The 19,383-nt window shown below is 39.8% G+C and overlaps 1 long non-coding RNA gene across 3 annotated transcripts; it reads left to right on the forward strand.

Moving 5' to 3' along the window:
• The first annotated feature begins 4,073 nt into the window (after positions 1-4,073).
• On the forward strand, positions 4,074-16,267 carry LOC144311290 (uncharacterized). Of its 3 annotated transcripts, XR_013376841.1 has the most exons (5): positions 4,074-4,314; positions 5,832-5,989; positions 6,714-6,910; positions 12,637-12,874; positions 13,479-16,267. It is a non-coding gene; the product is annotated as an uncharacterized LOC144311290 (long non-coding RNA). The 3 variants fall into 3 exon arrangements; XR_013376840.1 differs by lacking the exons at positions 12,637-12,874; positions 13,479-16,267 and adding an exon at positions 7,045-7,452 and having other exon boundaries at positions 4,081-4,314; XR_013376845.1 differs by lacking the exons at positions 5,832-5,989; positions 12,637-12,874; positions 13,479-16,267 and adding an exon at positions 7,045-7,452 and having other exon boundaries at positions 4,087-4,314.
• Positions 16,268-19,383: the final 3,116 nt, after the last annotated feature.

Genomic DNA, 19,383 nt, shown 5'->3' on the forward strand with positions numbered 1-19,383 from the left:
CTGCCCTTTGGACTGGTTGTTCATGAGAGAGGGGAATGCAAGAACCCTGTCATATAGTCTGTGCTGGCACATAACTTGCTACATACATGAAATGCTAACTCACTCTATTGTTTGGTCTTGAGCATCCCCTCATTACAGTCATTTGTTCTGCGTGGTCTGGGCACAGTTTCTTATTTTGCCTTTGGCAGCTGAGAGCTATTATTGGACCCTGCAATATCTGTTTCAGTGACAATGGATCCCTGGTCAGAAAAACTAATTAAAAAAGAAGTTCCAAACAAAATGCCATCACTTGTGTTGTACATATACAGTAAACAGAGTTACCGGCAAAAGAAGGAAAACCCTTTCAGATGGTTGGAGCTGTTTACAAAACTATGACAAGTGATGAAAGACCTGTGCTGGATTTGGAGTTAGGCTGCAGGAGAGGACGTGAATGAGCCAGCTCTCCTGATGTGGGATGCTTTGTGAAGGCCGTGCTAATTGGCAAAATCATTCTCTGGCATGATCCACTGTAGAAATAGCAACATGTAATGGGTCCCCAAACACTCACGCAATCCTGCTGGCTCATTCTTCCATCAAATTTTCACTCATCAAGATATAAGTACAAAGTGCTGGTGGTTTCCTGGAAGGCTAAATAGTTTTTCCTAACCTGGCAGCAACAAGAACAGAGATGTTTACATTGAGCTAATAAATTACAAATAAGAGACAAAACAGAGAGAGCTGTGGAACCTGTAAGGATTCTATCACTTTTCTTTCAGTTAGCTGCCTAAGTTAGAGAGGATGGCAAACAACTCAAAATCTCTCTTTCTCCCTCCTTCCATACAGACAGGAACATGCTTCCTACTCTTATTTTGAATGGAGCCTTGGTGATAATTGAAAAATGCCATGTGTGTCTGCTTTTGAGAAGCACCACTTCTTTTGAAAAGTTAGAGCATTTAGAAGCAAGCCAATGACTAATGCTAAATCTAGACTTCTTAAAGACCAACTGATGCCTATTCCTTCTACGAACTTTTTCTCTCCTGCAGGGGCATGAGGAACGGCTAGGTCATGCTAGCAATTGTGCCTGGTTTTATTTTAAGCCCCTTAACCCCATAGAACAGCTGCAGGAGTGCTGAGACCTCTGGGGAATACAGCCCACCTGGTTCCCTTCTTTTCCTTCCATCCAGAGGAGATTTTTAGTTTTGTAATTGCTAACAAGGCAACCACCCATTTCCATGGTTGACTGCCTCCATCCCAGAGACTTTGGAAGCTGGTTATACCTTAACCTAGTGGTTGCTTCTTACACCCATTTTGTGTTTAATGGTGTGAATCAGCATGGTTCTAAAGCAGTGGTGCACGCAGGTGAAGGGTGTAGACACAGCTTAAACCGTATGGGTTGGAATCCTGGCTCTGCCATTTACTGGCTGTGTAATTTGGATAAAATGTGAATATTTTTTGTTGTTTTGAACGATGACTCGTATGGAACTCGCTACACATCAGGCACTGTTGAAGCATTGCATAAATACTAAGTCATTAATTTTCACAACCCAAGGACAGTGCATTCATTATTCTCCATCTTTCAGAAGGAGGAACTGAGGTACAAGAAGCTAGTGGGGCATCCTGGGTAGGAGCATGGGCTCCAGAGTGGCATTGGCTGGGCATGGATTCCAGATTTGTCACTTTCTGGCTGTATGTGACCTCAGGCAGCAAAACAGTAACATGTCTTACCCACCCTATTACCGCCATTCTATTCCTAGAGAGATTTTCCCTTAATACCCAGAGAATGAAAATGGCAGAATAATTGGCAAACTCATAAATAGAATGGATTCAGTGTTTTAAACGACTGCATTCTTATTTTGTAATATATTGATAAAAACTTTGGCACGTACTGGTAAAAATGTTTACACCAGTCCAGACTGGCATTTGAGAACCACTACTTCACTAACGTATCTCTGGAGCATCATTGTTATTGTAATGAATACTACATAGTATGCAGTTAGGTAATTCTTGCATTTTTAAATCATTATTGGCCCAGTCTGCTCAAAAAAAAAAAAAAAAAAAAAGACAAAAGGAAAGGAGTATCATTCAAACAAAGAAACACAAACCCACTTCCTCTTATTTGGGGAGCAGTAGTACATATTGTGTAACTTTGGTAATAGTTATTGAAAATTCTAAACTTAGTCATTTCAGAAGGCACATATTCCCACCATAAATTTTATCTCCCTTGATTTCTGGATAGCACAGAGCACGTCTTTGAGCAAGCACAGCTACCTGGGACTCCCAGTAGTTCTGCTCTGTAGGTGTGTGCCTGCCCAGTGATCCGTGGCTAGCCCATTGCACGGTGCGATACCCCCACCGCTAGCCAGCCAGCCAGAAAGCCTCGGGATTTCTCTGGACATCTGAAAACACTGCCATGAGAGGAGCCTTTGCCTGGATATTTTCCTCTCTCCCTGGGAAATATGACCAGTTGATTGTGGTCCTATCCTGAGGCAACAGAAATGTGGCAATCTATTCTTTTTTCTACCGAATTTTCCATAACGTTTTCCGCCAGGAATTACTAGCTACTCTCAACCTTCACGAACTAATGGGAAGGCTGCTCTCTTTGCCCCATGTCATCTTTCACAATCTGAAAACATGTCAAGACTTGACAAGATGGTGGCACTTTGGTTTTTCTTTTAAGAATTGACTGGGATGCAAGACTTACCTCCTTGGGCAACATTCTCAGCATTGGAACTGATTTGGTAGACGTTGCTGTTAATTAAATGGCATTTTTCTTGTCTCATTTAGAAATTGTGAGAGACCAGATTTTTTTGTTTTGTTTTTATTCTTTCATTTTTTTAATTCACTCTTTTTGAATTTTTTAGATTATGTATTTATTCATAGAGTCCTTCTAACATATACATATAACATTTCACAGAGTGAAAGGAAGTGTGTGGGTTGCTCTTGAGTTCTCACTGTGGACATTCGGCTGACATTAAAAAAATTCCATTCGTGCCTTAAGATTAATAGAAAAATCAGTGCTTTTAAAAATGGTTTTATTTCAGCAGTTTGCCTGCCAAATATATAAATACGATTTAGTGTAGATAACTCAGAGTTATGCATAGAAGGAGTTCCAGTGAAGGCTTTCTTGGACTCACATTTTTTGTAGGTTAAAACCTTTGGTTTTGTATGTCATTGAAATGGGTTGGCAAACAGCATGGTCAGTAACCATCCCGTGCTCCCCCAGTGGTATGGTACAGGCCACAATTCACATTTTTAGTTTCCATGTTGAGGCTACACAGTTCAGAGCCTAAGAACAGAAGCATTCTTTTAAGATAAGTTTTTTTTTTTTTTTTTAGCTTTGCCCATTTTTCAGTAGCATTTTTGTTTCATGTCTTTATGGTAACTCAGTGGAGTCTATTCATACAGAAGGAAGAAAAGGACAAATTCTTTTCTTCTACCAACATTTTTCAGTTGGTAACTTTACTGAGATAGGATTCTCTAGCATCTTCCTTAATCGTTGCTCAAAACCCGACTCAAAGTTTGAGAATATTTGACACCGAACCAGGGTTTTGTTCAGCTGCCTGCTCTGAGACAGAAGGAGGCAATATAATTCTGTTCCTTGGAGAACTTGCTTATACGGAACCAAAATTTATATTCTTGAGGTTTTGATCTTTGGGTCCCCTAGAGCAAAAATCCCTTTTCTGTGTGACAAACCTATATAAAGGAAGTGATCACATCCTACCAAAGTCCACTCTTGAGGTTAAAAATTCTCCAATTGTTTAAAATTTCCCCAGAAACATAATTTTGAGGACTGTTTCTATTCCTAATTTGAGTTGTCTGTCTTTTGACTTTAGCCTTTTGCAGTATAGCATTGCTCCCAGAAATGAGCACCACTCCCAGGAATGTCTGGTTAGAGTAGCACTGTGAGGGATTCGGTCTCCCTCATTCAGGAACGCTACATCTGTGCAGGAGGCATGAGCTCGTGGGGAGTGCCTAGTCACTTAAGCCAATTAAGCCATTAGGCATTTTTTGTTCTGCTGCAGGCCACATTTCTCTGTCGCCAAGAATATTTTATTCTCTACCACTTTGACTGACTTGGTGAGTGTCAAGACTGACTCTTCACTTGCAAGTGAAAATTTGCTGCCTTCATCCTCCAATAAAAATGTAGAAACTGACAGAAGTGAGAATGGAACCCTGTGAGGTAACCCTGGGCCTCCCTCTGCGGTGATTGGTTAGCACTGAGCTTCCACCTAACAATCCAGTTCGCTGTAAAGCAGTCAAGCCAATCCAACCATCTTGTTTATGAAATCACTTCCCTCGTTCGTGAATTATCTCCCTAAGAGAAAAGTGAACTTCGTAAGTGTGATTTGGTTCCCTGTAAATACCTTGTGTTTTGTGGTCATTACTTCTGCATAAAACTCAAGTGTTCATCCTTTCTTAGCTATTTTCACTGGCTGGGCAGCAAAATTTCTTACTTGCCCTATTATCATGTCTCAGTGGGGGCTTGGGTTCATTTACAGACACCAGATGGTGTTTCTGTTATGTCAGACTTCAGTTCTTTTTTGGCTTTTTCTATTCTCTTTCTTTTAGTTCCAAGATCACTCTTGTTTTCAGAAAGTGGAAGAGTTCTCACCTTTCAGCCTTTTGCCCACATTCACCATTACCTCAAGCAAATGCATGGATCTCTGATATATATATATATTAGTTATTAAATATATATTTAATTATATAGATCATAAATATATAATAATTTTATATATTTATTTAATATATTTATAATATATAATAATATATTTATATATATTCATGATCTATATTATTAAAAATATATATTTAATAACTAAAATCCCTTCCTAAATATAGTGACTTTTAGTACTCTTCTTCCCATGTTTTCAAAACAGAGCTTTGCAAACTTATTTTCTGTCCCTGCTAAAAGTCTTTCTTCCATCTTTCATGTTTTCATTGTTAACGCTGACCGTATTGGGAGCTCCCTGGACAGGACTTTTCTTAGCTACATGTTTCTTTTTGTCCTAATTTTAGTTTCTGGAGGCTCAGGCTGGGATAATGACTGTTATCTCTGAAATGCTTGAAGTCTTTCTTCCTAACTTCCTTCTAGGCCCACCCACTCTGTGCTTTCCCATGGTTTGGGATCACATCTGTAACCCCTTTCTCTCAGGTTCCTGTCATTGTCATCTTGCTCACCAATCTCTTGGTCCATAGTTGGTCCAAGGAGTGATGCTCTTGATTGTTTCCTAACATTTGAGGTCTGAGGGAGGGGTCAGGCTTAGGGTACAGAAGTATGCTTCTGTGAAAACACAAGGAATGAAGCTATCGTAACATTTCCTTTGCTTTTCAGGTCATTGAGGTTCTATTTTTTATATTTCCACCTTGTTTTTTGAATGGTATCATTTGATAGAGACCAGAGAACACTAAACAAGGAGAGCCAAATGACTATTTTCTAGATATAGAACAGCCATACACCTGCTATGTGACCCAGGACAAAAGCTTGGCCCCAAGGGGCCTCTTCCCCCTCACCCTCTCTCATAGAATAAAGGAGTTTGGCAAGATTACTTCACCTCATTAATCCTATAAACTTTAAAAATGAAGCCTGAAGAAGAGCTCTTGGTTCTGGACCTTTGTTTAGGATCCAGGACCATATCAGTTCCAGTGACAGTTGGAACCATATCAGTTCCTTGTTGAACTGCCTTATTACTGGAACTTCAGGTTTTTAAAATTCCATACATCTTACTTCTATTATTCTCAGTAGGGAAAATTTTTAATCAAGGAGAGCATTGGAAAAAGATACCATTGATAGAATAATTTGCACAAAATATAAAATGATACATTAATGCATGTTCATATTTCCTTCTCAGAAATTTTTGACACCAGACATATTTCAAATTTAGAAATATATGATCATTGGAGAGCTTCAAAATCAAACATTTCTGAAGTAGAACAAACATTCAGACAAAGTGAGATAAAGACTAATAACATTGATATTTCCGAGGCAAAATATCAATGTGCATATAAGGTGAGATAAAGACTATTACATTGTTAGTTAAGATCAGGGTGTTTCCACACTTATGGAAAAACTATCTTTTCAGATTTTTTTTTTTTTTTTTTTAGTTTCAGAATTGTAGATAAGGGGTTATGTGTGGCCCTAGATTAGGAAAAAAAAATTAGGGCATGGTTAGTAGAGATCAAAACTGGTCTTATTTACTGGTTTTTGTTTTTATCAGAACAGAAGGTGGGAAATTGGGTATGATAGATATCCACTTGACTTTATGAGATTCATCCAGAGCTTTCAAATGAAGGCCACATGGATGACACTTGTGCTTCTATTATATGCTGAACAAATTCTTTAATTTAATAGGTATTTATTGAATTTATACTGGGTGCCTATTCCTGAATTAGGTAAATGGGGATATAAGAGTGAATATGTTAGGGGCGCCTGGGTGGCCCAGTCAGTTAAGTGTTTGACTCTTGATTTCAGCTCAGATCATGATCTCAGGGTTGTGAGATCAAGCCCTGCATTAGGATTCATGATGAGCGTGGAGCCTGCTTAAAGATTCTCTTTCTTCTTCTCCCTTTGCCCCTCTGCATGCATGTTCTTTGTCTCTTTCAAAAAAGAGAAAAGAATGAATATGTTTATTTACAACTCTCCTTATTAAACCCACCAGTCAAGAAAGGAAGAGAAGTGTTATGCAAATATTTGCAAATTAACAGGAGAACTTAATCTTGTCTTATGGTTCAAGAAAGAATTCCCTTAGAAGAGGCATTCAGACAAAAACTTGGAGGATGACATGGCACCAGCCAAATGAGAAGTACAGGGGAGAAGTAATGTTTCAGGAAGTGGGCATATGTGATGGCACAGGTGAGAGAAATCCATCCAATGAGGCTGAAGAATCTCGAAAGTTTGGAGCAAAGAGGAAGACGAAGCATAATGAGAGAGGTGAGTTAGGGGTCAGACTGTAGAGGACCATGTAAGCCATAGTAAAGAGTTGAGAACCATTGGTTACTATGTCAATTTTCTCCACAAATGAGCTGTTCTTTGAGTCAGAGACCATATTTTATTCTGTATTCCAGAGCTCATCACAATGACTGGCAACGAGAAAGTACAGAAGAAACAAAAAGAAGGAGGAGCAGGAATGAATTTAAGAATGAATGACTAAGGGCAGCCCTGGTGGCTCAGCAATTTAGAGCAGCCTTCAGCCCAGGGCCTGATCCTGGAGTCCCGGGATCGAGTCCCACATCCGGCTCCCTGCATGGAGCCTGCTTCTCCCTCTGCCTGTGTCTCTGCCTCTCTCTCTCTCTGTTTCTCATGAACAAATAAAAAAAAAAAAAATAAAAATGAATGACTAAGGGGATCCCTGGGTGGCTAGTGGTTTAGTGCCTGCCTTCGGCCCAGGGCATGATCCTGGAGTCCCGGGATCGAGTCCCACATCAGGCTCCCTGCATGGAGCCTGCTTCTCTGCCTGTCTCTGCATCTCTCTCTCTGTGTGTCTCTCATGAATAAATAAATAAAATCTTAAAAAAAAATGAATGAATTCAAATGCATTAATTTGAATGAATGACTAAATACAAGTGGGATGGGGGGACTTGAGTATAAGATACCGTGTTCACCATTTTTAGGAGTGGGGAGGTGGTTTCTCAGCTCAGGATTGAGAATCTGGGTTTTTAAATAAAGCTGCAATGTATTCTATAACTGCAGCCAAATAGCTTTGCCCTCAAAACCCTGCAAAATAAGATAGTTCATCTGTTATCTCTTGGTCTGAAATTCAATAATCTATAAACAGAATTTCCAAATAGTGTGGGGCAGATTTCTATCATTTAGAACACAACTGGTTGCAAATTGCAGTGTGATTCTTGTGGATACCACATCACGAAGAAAGAATCCTGGGAAGAGTCTGTTTTGGGACGGTATATGCCCACATACGTCATCTAAACTTTTGGACTCATCTTTGATTGAATATTCATCCTACAATATAGTTGGAAGGGCTGTTTGTCCTCAAATTTATAACGCCCTCGACATTTTTCAAATTACTGGTGTGAGTTAAGACAGGAACAAAACAAGAATGTTAAAAATACATTGTATTTCTATGCCATGGCCGCAAAAACTGAACAGCCAACTTGCCAGGGAAGGCTTTCTTTTCAGGGAACATAATTTGCATGTGGGGCTTCATTTAAATAACTTTGAAAATGTGTCCAAGGAAATATAGCAATTGAAATGATTATCAAAAGCTGGTTGTGTTTCATTCTAAATCACACTCATTTCCAAGACACTTTTGGTCAAGCTAGAGGAGGATCAAGAGAGGGTATTTGGAGCCCACTCTTGGTCCTCAAACATACAGGAAATTTTTTCTTATTGTCTGAGTTTGGTCTATGGCAACTTGACCTATTTTCCTATTTTCTCCAACGAGAAAGTACAGGTAAGATTTATATTATTTGGGCTTAGAACTTTGAAGAACTTTTGTGGCTGTATGTCCTTAAGACATTTTAGCATTTAGTAGACATCGTAGCTATTCAGAAAACAAGTTTGGGAGCTTATGGGACCAGTGGGCTTGATCATAATTTTTTGAACTGGGTTTTCTATGTGAGACATGCAAGATAGAGATAGGTATCATACAGGGGCAGACAAATTTCAATATCTTGGTTTTTATAATGTACCTGACACAGTGAGCTGCTGAGGCAAGGTGGAGAGGTTGAAGCCCAATGTTACCTGGAAGGCCTTGACTCAAGTTGCATGATCTTGGGAAAGTTCATTCAGCCTCTCTGGGCCTCATTGTCTACTCCTGTATGATGAATGAGACCATGCAAAACCCATGGTGTCTCAGTTCTAAAATTCTAACATCTTATTTTCTACAATCTCAGGAAGACAAGTTGCTTTATGTACAAAAATTTGAGAATTACATAGTTTTAAGTCTGAGCTAAAATATCATAGAGATTCAAGCTTATTCTAGTAAAAAAAAAGCTCATACATCCTACTCAAGGAAAGACTGTCAATTTCCAGCAAAAGAAGTGTAATAGCATCTAAATCATGAATTGGGGACACCTGGGTTGCTCAGAGGTTGGGCATCTGCCTTTGGCTCAGGGCATGATCCTGGGGTCCTGAGATGGAGTCTTGCATTAGGCTCCCTGCATGGAGCCTGCTTCTCTCTCTGCCTGTGTCTCTGCCTCTCTCTCTGTTGTCTCTCATGAATAAATACATAAAATCTTTAAAAATAAATAAACCATGAATGGTCTTACTTTTCACTTTGGGAGAAGTTTCATTTACTTTCCTCAATGCGTGCGTTTTAAAATCTCAGCCCAAATGTGAAGAATCATGCTAATTATAAACATATTTGACTATTATCTTTCATATGCACATACCCCATATATGCATATATATACATATATATTGTATACATATATACATATATATTTACATGTTAATATTTGGTTTGTTATTTGAAATATTTTTACTACTAAGAGCTAATGTCTTCTTTATGGTTTAAGCAATAATGCTTTCCAGGCACTAGCATTCATGACAACACTACTAGTTTATAAGAAGTGAAACAGTGAAATTGTTACAATCTGGGGTTTTTAGGAAATTTACTCCAAGAAGTCAGTATTACTGAGAGTAAACTGTCTATCTGTGTTAACACTATGTCTAAAACATATTGTCCAAGTCTGCTAGCCTCAAGAATAGAGCCTCTAACATATCATGAAATGATTAGTAGCTATGAATAATCTTTCTGATTTTATCTGTTTGCTTGTTTTGCCCTGAACTACCAGCTTGGCACTCTGTTTAGCACTGTAGAATTTCAGAGTAGATGTGTACAGTTTTCTTCTATAAAATGAGAGGAAGATGGGACCTAGCCCACAAAAGAAAGAGGCTGTAAGAAAAACAGCTCAAAAATATTCTCAGCTCTCAGAGGAAGGCAACACATAATATAACTTGTTGTTGTTTTCTTGATTTTTAAATTTAGTCCCCACTGATGACCAAAAAATTTTTGATGTGGCTAACAGTAAAATACATCAGGGCAATGAAACAGAAAATCATCAATTTCAGAATAAGAAGGCCTAATCTAGAGGGGAGAGAAGAGCAGGAGGTTTTTGTTTGCTTTCTGTTTGCTTATTTTTCAAAGAACTGAAGATCAAACAGTGAATTATTACCCCAAGGAATTTTTGCGTCCTGACAAACTTGGCTTCTTTGTGGGAGAGGGCTATTCAGTGGAATCATGATGGGATATACAAGTCTCTTACTTGGAGACTGCCAAGCCTGGCAAGTAGTAAGTCTCAGCAGTTACCCTCGGACAGTTATTCTGTGGCTTAAGGAAGATGGCTTGTAGTCACAGTCCAATCCCTGCTGGACAGGTATTCACATCCTAAGAAACCACCACTGAATTTGGCACTAAGACAAAGTATTATTGGCGGTAGAGAGAGAAGGCCTGAATCAGCGTTCAGGGTGAGAGCTCTGACCATCTAACCTGGCCATTCTGGGCCAGGCCTGAGAGAGGCAGCTCCTTAGGGTATAACAGGAACACTGAAGAGATCATGGCCTGATAGCATTTGACAGTCTATGGACAAAACGGTCATTCTGATTTATAGGCTTTTTCCATCTGTCACATTTGTATGCCCTTAATTTCATAAAGAAAAGGAAATCCCCCCTCCCCTTATATTGAATATGATCTTTTAATCAAAAAATACAAAATATAGTAGAGGCACCATTTTTACTATGTAACCATGTATCTAAGCACTCAGAGTTCTTTTAAACATAGTCGCTGTGCTGAGAAAGCTCTCATTTTTAGAGTGGTGAAGTGATGATGAGGAAATGCAAAGAAATCCATGGCCGAAGGTCAGTCAGCCATGAACACATGCCCTTCTGTGAGCTGCTCAGTTCCTGGGCAGTTAGTTGACTATTGCCCCCTTCAAAGGCAAGAGAGGACCTCTGGTGGTTCTATCCAGATGGTGGAGTTCTCCAATTCTTTTCCTGGTATTCGGTGTCCTGATAGGCCCTGGTATCTACTGCAAAGAAGTATAAATGGTTTATTCTTCCAGTAGGCGCTTACTTTGTTTCCTTCACTTTTCCATATCTGGTTATTTTTATTCAACACACAGTAAAATACATCCCTGAATGTAGAGAGAGCATACTAATGGATCAAAGGTGTTCCAAGGGCATTGCCACCAATATGTCAACAGTAGAATTTACCTGGCCCACGGGGCCCAACAGTCATTAAACAGGGTAGCGGTCTGGGGCGCCAATGAGCTCCACAGTATTATAGTTAACATTGACCCCGGTGGGGTGGGTGCACCTCCTGCTGGTCGATAAATGAGGTAAATTTAATGGCAGCCTTTGAGGTGAACCAATGTTTTATTCCTTGGCCAAGGCTGAAAACCGTGGCTGGCCATAAGGAGCAGAGGGTGATATTTTAGGAGTGTGGAGAGGCAGGCAAAATGCTTGTAAAGAGCTTGGAAAATGCTTATAAACGTGGTTGAGAAGAGACAAGGCACTGGAAACAAAAGCAGATTTTCCAAACCAAATCTCTGAGATGCAATTATTTTCTTTTTTCTTTCTTTCTTTTTTCTTTTTTCTTGAGACAAGCTCTGGTTGAACTGTGTGGTACAACTGCTAACAGCCTTTGCCAGAAGGAGTCAAGTAAACATGGCAAAGAAATGTTTTTCTCCTTTAGGGAATATTGACTTTTCTCTTTCCTGTGACTGTTGGTTTTCTTTTTTTTTTTTTTTTTTCTCCTTACCCTACCTGGAAACAGTTATAGTTGCTATAATCATATCAAACTAAATACACGGAGATGAATTAGCCTTGAAAGTACTTAGCATTAACACATGGTAGAATCAATGTAGTCAACATGATTTAGAATAATTAAACTTTTGTGAGACTTCCCATTTTCCTTTACCCTGTGCTTGCTTAATTTCTTTGGATAGTCATAACTTTTGGCACTTCAATTTGAAATGTTGTACTTGCTTTTACACTAAATCAAAGACAATTTTTTACTAAGTTTCAAAGTGAAAGGAATGGAATAAGCAAAAAACAGTGGGGCTGATGCGATCAGGAAAATATAATGTAATTGCCAGCTTAAAAGGAAATTATCATGATTGAGGGTAGAATTTGATTTCTAATGACTCATGATTCTTAAAATATATTTTACCTGTCATTCAATAGCAAAAAAATAATTTTATTTTTCACACCAGCTGACTTTTTGACTTTCAGAGTTTTCTCTGTAAATGATTTTTAAATTGTAGGAAAGGCCCAGTAAACTTTTAATGCTTTCTTGTATCTCAGTGTATATTTAGGAAACATCAGGATATACGTTAATCTAATATTTCTGGTAATTTAAATTGGTCATGTGCAAAGGAAACACTTCTATTAAATGCCTGAACACTTCCTATATTATCAGTCTTATTTCCTCACAATAATGAAAGTAGAAGTCCTTGCTATTTCGAAAATCCTTCGACTTGAAGCAGGCTAAGGATTTATAGTGTTTATGCCCATAAAACATCTAATGAATGCAGCTTTTTTTTTTAAAAATCGGAATGTTCAGTTAAGCCTCTAGAAAAATCAGTGTCTTCACAACTGTAAGGTCACAACGATGAGTGCTTGGTTTGCTTTTTTTACTCTGTGAACAGCAGTCTGGGCTCTACAGGCAGGCTCCTACAGTAAGCCTTCTTATCTTCCAGGGCCACACGGTGAAGGCGCGTGTCACAGCCGTAGACACCACCAGGGGGGGCCCGAGGACAGCACCTGTTTGCATAGTAGGCTGAAGGGCCCTGCCAAAGGAGTGGAAAAGATCACCCCAAAGTGAGAGAACTCTAAGTTGGATCCACCTCGGCCGTGGTGATGTCACCTCTTAGGGTAATGGCCTTGTGCAAATCGTCTTCAATCACCAGGAATGGACAAGGCCGTTGCCATCATCAGGTAAACCTCTTTACTTTGTGACCGAATCTACTGAGATCTGTAGAGAGTAAAGGACTTGTCCAAAGCTCTGACTGTGGGCTGTGATAGGACAGGGACTAGAATGGAGGTCTCCAGATTGTCCCTTCACAGCTTCTTCTGCTCGACCATGCTATCTCCTCGTATTGAAAGTACCGCTAGGGAAGTTCATGCCTTGCCTTTGCCCTGGCACCATTGTCCTTTTCAACACCGGTGAATAGAAAATCATCTCTGCCCCTGAACCTCCAGGTTTTAATGAACAGATATTGAGAGCATTCCCTCTGTACCCCTTCCTTAGAGATTCTTGTGGAAGAGAACAGGATTCACTTCGAGGACTTTGTGTTCTATTTAGGGAAACCGCATTCCTACTGGAGTGTGTCCTAAGTCTTTCCTCACTTTTTATCTCTACTTTTCCAGTGTGCGCCAGCTGCAGGATCTTTCTAATTTCTATAGTAAGGACTTTGTTGGCCCCTTGTCAAAACTAACAAAATCTCTCATGCCAAAAAATACATTCGAAACTAATATTTTAAAATATATTAAGATGTCTGTGTTACAATGCATGTTAAAAACCCATTTTCAACTGTTCCAGGTCCAAAGTCTTCAGGTAAAAACCTATGTTCCTGCTTTGTTCGAGAGCCTTTGCTGTCTTCGTAAACAACCGAGGTTAAGCCTATATTATGGATCTGGGGGAAGCCCACTGCACAACATAAATTAGAATTAGAATCATAACGGAAACCTCTTAGAGAACCTATCGATTTTAATATGTCTGGTCCATAGAGGCGACTTCAGTGAGTGCTTCCTCCTCCTCTGACAGCTGCTCTGCTATGGCCAGAGCTTGGACTAATGAGGTTACAGCTGTCAGGGTTAATCAACAGCTCCAAATATGAACAAGGAATTGGGTAGCTGGTTCCAGTTAATTTGTGCAAATGTACAGATTGGGTGGGCAATATTTACACTAGTGACTCAAAACAAACTTTCAGGAATTGAGCCAAGTATGATCTCACTAGTTCTCAGTGCTACCCTGGGGAGATAAGACACAAATTACAGAAACAGGAGATGGAATACAACAGAGTTCATAGCTCAAACTACCCATGAAAAGCCCATTTATATCTAGCATGCTTTCCTCTGAAGTGAGTATCTGATTCAATTTCCAATACTTGAGTCTGGTCATCCCTGAAAAAGTTCTCAAAACATCCTGATGATTCAGCTGGGGATTTGTGCGTCTTTTACCCTTGCCACGGGACTTTATGTAAGAGCACTTTGAGAGCATCCAAAGTGAGCACCACAATTGCTGCACATCCATTTTGTTATGAAAACATCATTCTATTAATATAAATACAGACTGCATCTGCCAGGGCTAACTAGAACAGGTGCAAAGTCTTTAGATGCTTGCTTGTACTGAGAAATGAAGAGAGTGGACAAACAGTTTTCTGTGGTGGCGCTGCTGGTGTCAATGTAACATTCATCTCTGTTGCATTCCTTGATGTTCATGGAAGGTAGCCCGGGGAAACTCAATACCACTGGCTTGTAGGGGAGAGAGGGAGGAAGGAGGAAGAGAAAGACAGCGACGACATGGTCTCTAGGATTCTGTTTACGCAAATACTCTCCTCTTGATCTGGGGCTCGCATGGGTTATGTATAGAGTGAATTCTGTTGGATCTCCTGCTGCAAGTTATGGGATGCTGCCAACATAAATATTCTGCTGGTTCTGAATTTAGCAAACAGCTTACCGGCTCCTGATGTTTCTGTTCTTCCTCCCCCCCCCCCTTTTTTTTTTAATCTTATCCATGTGACTGCCACTGTGTTGCCCATGGTTTCAAATTCACTTTGTAGTTTTCCAGGCAAGAGAAAGTCATTGCCTAAAAGACACATCTGGGTTCCTGTCCCTATGATCAGAGTTATATCAAGATTTTACTTGGTTTCATGGAATGAAAGCATGAGACACCTACCATTTATAGCACCATCTTAATAAAATAAGACAGCATGATCTGCAACATCATTGTGGATCTTAAGTGTGGGATTTTACACTTTTGGGGAGCCCATCCTCAGAAGTGAGCTCCTCAGGAGATAGGAGTGTGCCACAAACAGCGTACATATACACGCATACATATAGGATAGCCTAGGGCAGGTTGTTTTCAGTCCCAGCATGGCAGTCTCTCCCACAGTGGTAGGTGCAATTCTAAAATGGCCGGATGCCTGGGGGGCTCAGCGGTTGAGTGTCTGCCTTGGGCTCAAGTCATGATCCTGCAGTCCTGGAATCGAGTCCCTCATCAGGCTCCCCACAGGGAGCTTGCCTCTCCCTCTGCCTGTGTCTCCGCCTCTCTCTCTCTGTGTCTCTAATGAATGAATAAGTAAAATGTCTAAAAAAAAAAAAAAAAGGAATTCTAAAATGGCTTCCAGGATTCCTGTCTCCTGTGGCACACATCCTGTGTAATCTCTTCCTGTGAATGTGATGGGATACTGTTCTTGAGATTCCCTTGTGTTATGTATGGCAGAGGGGGAAGCATTTTGAGGATGTAATTAAGGTCCCTAATCAGTTGACCTTGAGTTAATTAAAAGAGAGATTATTCTAAGTAGTCTGACCTAAAGAAGCCCTTTAAAAGAGAACCAGAAGCCTTCCCTGAGGTCAGGGAGATTCTCTGCTGGCTTTGAAATCATCTGCCACACTGTGAGAAGGCCCCATGGCAAGACCTACAGTGCCCTCGGGGGCTGAGACAGACCTCCAGCTGCTGTCCAGAAAGAAAGCAGGGACTTGGTCCTAGAGCAGCAAGGGACTGAACTGAGTCACAACCATAGGAATTTAGAAGAGAACCCCGAACCCTGGGTGAGCTCACAACCTTGGATGATGCCTTAACTTCCGTCAGCTGAGACCTTGAGCCAGGAACCCAGTCAGCTGTGAAATGATAGAGGAGTGTCACTTTATGCTACTAAGTTTGTGCTCATTTGTTACATGGCCATAGAAAATGAATATACCTATGTATATTCAATTCAGTACAAATTGTATCTAAACTTTGAACATCCCCAGTTGTTAGGAAAGAAGAAAGTGTACCCACACTGTGGACACCACAAATTACCTGGTAGAAGGAACTTCAAATTATAAATGGTGGCAGTGGTTGCGACATTCTTATCAAACATCTCATTTTCTTCTCTGTCTTAGGGTTAGTCTCTACTCTTTCATTTCTCAAAAGGGATTGGCGTTTGTTGGAATTCTGATTTAAGGCTTTAAAGTGCAGCATCGTAATTAAGATGCATCATATTTTTGTTATGGGATTTATTAATTATTTATTAATTATTTTGTTATGTTATTTGTTATGAGGGTTCCTAGCTTTTCCTTTGAGCCAGCTTCTTTGTCTTCAGTGTTATACTATATGTTGGCAAATCAAACTCCAATAAAAAAAATATACAAATAAATAAATAAATAAGAGATAATATTTTGGCTTTATAATGAAAAACTCAGAAGGAAAAGACAATGGCAGGCACAAATGCCAGGTTTGGGGACTTTGTTTAGAGGAATTTGTCAGGCAGGGACATAAGTAGGGATTCCATATACCTGGTGCTAATGGCATTGTCCAGCATGTAGGTGATATTAATAGATCAAAAAAAAAAAACTACCTTAAACATGGACATAGATGCTAGGCAAAAGTGGGATTTTAAAGAGGCATTCTTTGTTCTGCAAATCCTCTCAATGGTTTTAAAATTTGAAATAAATGACTGAGGGGTTTTTTGAGGGCTTACTTTTGTAAGCCGGACTCTGTTCTTTGAACTATGTAACACTCAAAGTCTGGACCACAGAGGAGCAAAGATTTGTACACATAAATTGGACACAAAATCTTGAGTGTTTATAATGGTCCTGGCACTGAGTCTCTATGGCCACTGTCATGTATGAGAGGCAGGTCCTGCCGCAGTGCTGCTGATATCATGGGGGCCACACCAGGAATTCTATCTGCATCTGTTGTTGATAAAGTCAGCAGGACAAGGGCCAACTCAGACACACCCACAGGCTTTGGCAGAGGCTCCTCCAGCAGAGCTCATGCATGCCCAATTCGTACTCCTGAGCAGAAATGAAATGATTTTTTCAGCTTTGATTTCATCTCACAGTTTGCAAGTTCAGTTTAGTTGCTACTATTCTGAATCATATAGAGGAATGTAAAATTTTAAGGAAAAAGGATAAGATATGGTTTATATTTGAAGTGGTTATTATTATTTTTAATGAAACACCAATGTACAAAGGCGAGGTAGCAATATGTGAAAAGAGAAAGCTGTGTGTTCTTTTTAGAATAAGCATTAGCAAACTACAGCCTGTGAGCCAAAGCCAGCTAGTCCCTCTTTTTTATAAATAAAGTTTTATTGCAACACAGCCATGTTCATTTGGTAATGTAGTACTTATGGCTGTCTTCATGCTATGATGGCAGAAGTGAGTAGTTGCAACAGAGACTGTCTGGCAAAGATTAAAATATTTCTACCTGTTCCTTTATGAAAATATTTGCTTACCACTATTTTCAAAAACCTTCCCTTATATATTGTTATCATGGAAAGCCATTGAAAGTATCCCTGCAGTAGCAAAGTTTGGTCATTTGGAAAGATTTAAAGAAAGCATTTATATGGATCAATTTGGAAATTGTCCAGCTCTGAAAACAATAATTAACAGTAACTGTGCTTTTACCCAAGCTAAGTGTTTTGCAAGCATTACCCTATTTCATCCCCAAACAACTCTATCAGGTACTATTATTTCTATTTTACAAGATTAAGAAAAAAAACAAAACCCTGAAGCTGTGTTGGGACAAGAAACTGGCAACAGACTGCTCCTTGTTGCACTGGGGATTCAAACTCATGTACCCATGTCCATCTGAATCTGGAGCCTGGGATCTAAATATCATACTACAATAATGTGTTAAGATGGTTAATAAATACTGGCACCCTCTACACAAGGCAACCAAAAAAAAAAAAAAGAAAGAGAAATTTTCTATTTTTTGGGTCAAATGCATATTTTGGAATTGAAAATACATAGTATAAAAATGGTATAAAATAAAAATAATAGATTTATTTTACTCACTAAAGATGAACTTACCAATATAATAATTTTATACTATGTTTTGCCTGAAATTTTTTATTTTTATTTCTTATCTCTGAGGAGCGAGAGCCATCACTGATCCAACAAACATTTACTAGTGTTTATTTTGGCCACGTGCCCCACAGCCATGGAAGACCCCCTTTCCTCTAGATGGAGGGATGTTAATTCACAGAAGCCTTCATTTTTGCCCTCAGGACAAGGAGAAAATGATGCTTACCACATCGACCCACTTCTTAGGTTAGAGCTTCCACATATGAAAAGGCAGATTTCCAAGGCTACTTTAGTTAAGATTTGTGTGGCAAGGAATCTCCAGCCTAACCTAGGATGTCAGTGAGAAGCCCTCCATAAATGCTAGTAAATGAGATCGGACAGGATTGGTTTGCCTGTGAATAAAATAAGGCTTTCATTTACTAAAGTTTGGAAAGAAGTCTCTGAAGGCCATGAAAACTGGGGATTAGGGAGCATCAGTTATAATTTTTTTTTTTTTTACATTAAAAGTTTGCAATCATTCCTTGAAAATATAGTCAGAGCAGTAGTTCTCAACTGGGGGTGATTTTGCCTCTCAGGGAATATTTGAAAACGTCTGTGCCTGTTGTCACAGGCCTGGAGGTGGTACAGCTGGCATCTAGTGAGTAGACATCAGGGATGCTACTAAACATCCAAAAGGTGCATTTGACAGTCCATGCCGGAGAATTATCTGACCAAAAATGGTATTGGTGCAGAAGATGAGAAACTCCAGCTTAGAGATTTTCTTAGTGTTTGGGGGCAGTGGAAAACATATGCAGTTTAGATAGTTACATAGATGGAAGGAGGGAACAAGTCTAATTTGCTGAAGAAGAAGCTCACATCACAGCAGGGTAAAGCTAGCTTATACTCCTACAACTGCTACTGACTTCTTTGTGGGCAAAGAATAACTTTTTAGGTCCAGTTACTGCTTTTAAATATCCTGGAACATATCATTAGCATTTATACCAGCTTCCCAGGGCTGCCCTAACAAAGTACTACAGACCAAGAGGCTGGAACCGCAAGAAGGTACTGTCTCACAGTTTGGCAGCCTGGAATCCAAGACCACGGTGTCAGCAGAGTTGGTCCTTCCGAAGGGCTGTGAGGGACAATCTGGTGCATGCCTCTCTCCTAGCTCCAGGTGGTCTGCTGGCAATCTTGGCCTTCTGCCATTGTATCCCAGTTTTGCCTTTATCATCCCTGAGCGTGTCCAGTTTTTCCCCTTTTCATAAGGGCAACAGTCATGTTGGGTGAGAGCCCATCCTAATGACCTCATTTTCATTTTATCACTTTTGTAACATCTCTATCTCCAAATAAAGTCACATTCCGAGGCACAGGAAGTTAGGATTTGGACATATATTTCTGGGAAAGGGAGGGACACAATTCCACCTATACAGCACCACAGGCCAATACTATTTTAG

Source organism: Canis aureus, chromosome 1, assembly GCF_053574225.1.
Source record: "Canis aureus isolate CA01 chromosome 1, VMU_Caureus_v.1.0, whole genome shotgun sequence".
Classification (NCBI taxonomy): domain Eukaryota; kingdom Metazoa; phylum Chordata; class Mammalia; order Carnivora; family Canidae; genus Canis; species Canis aureus.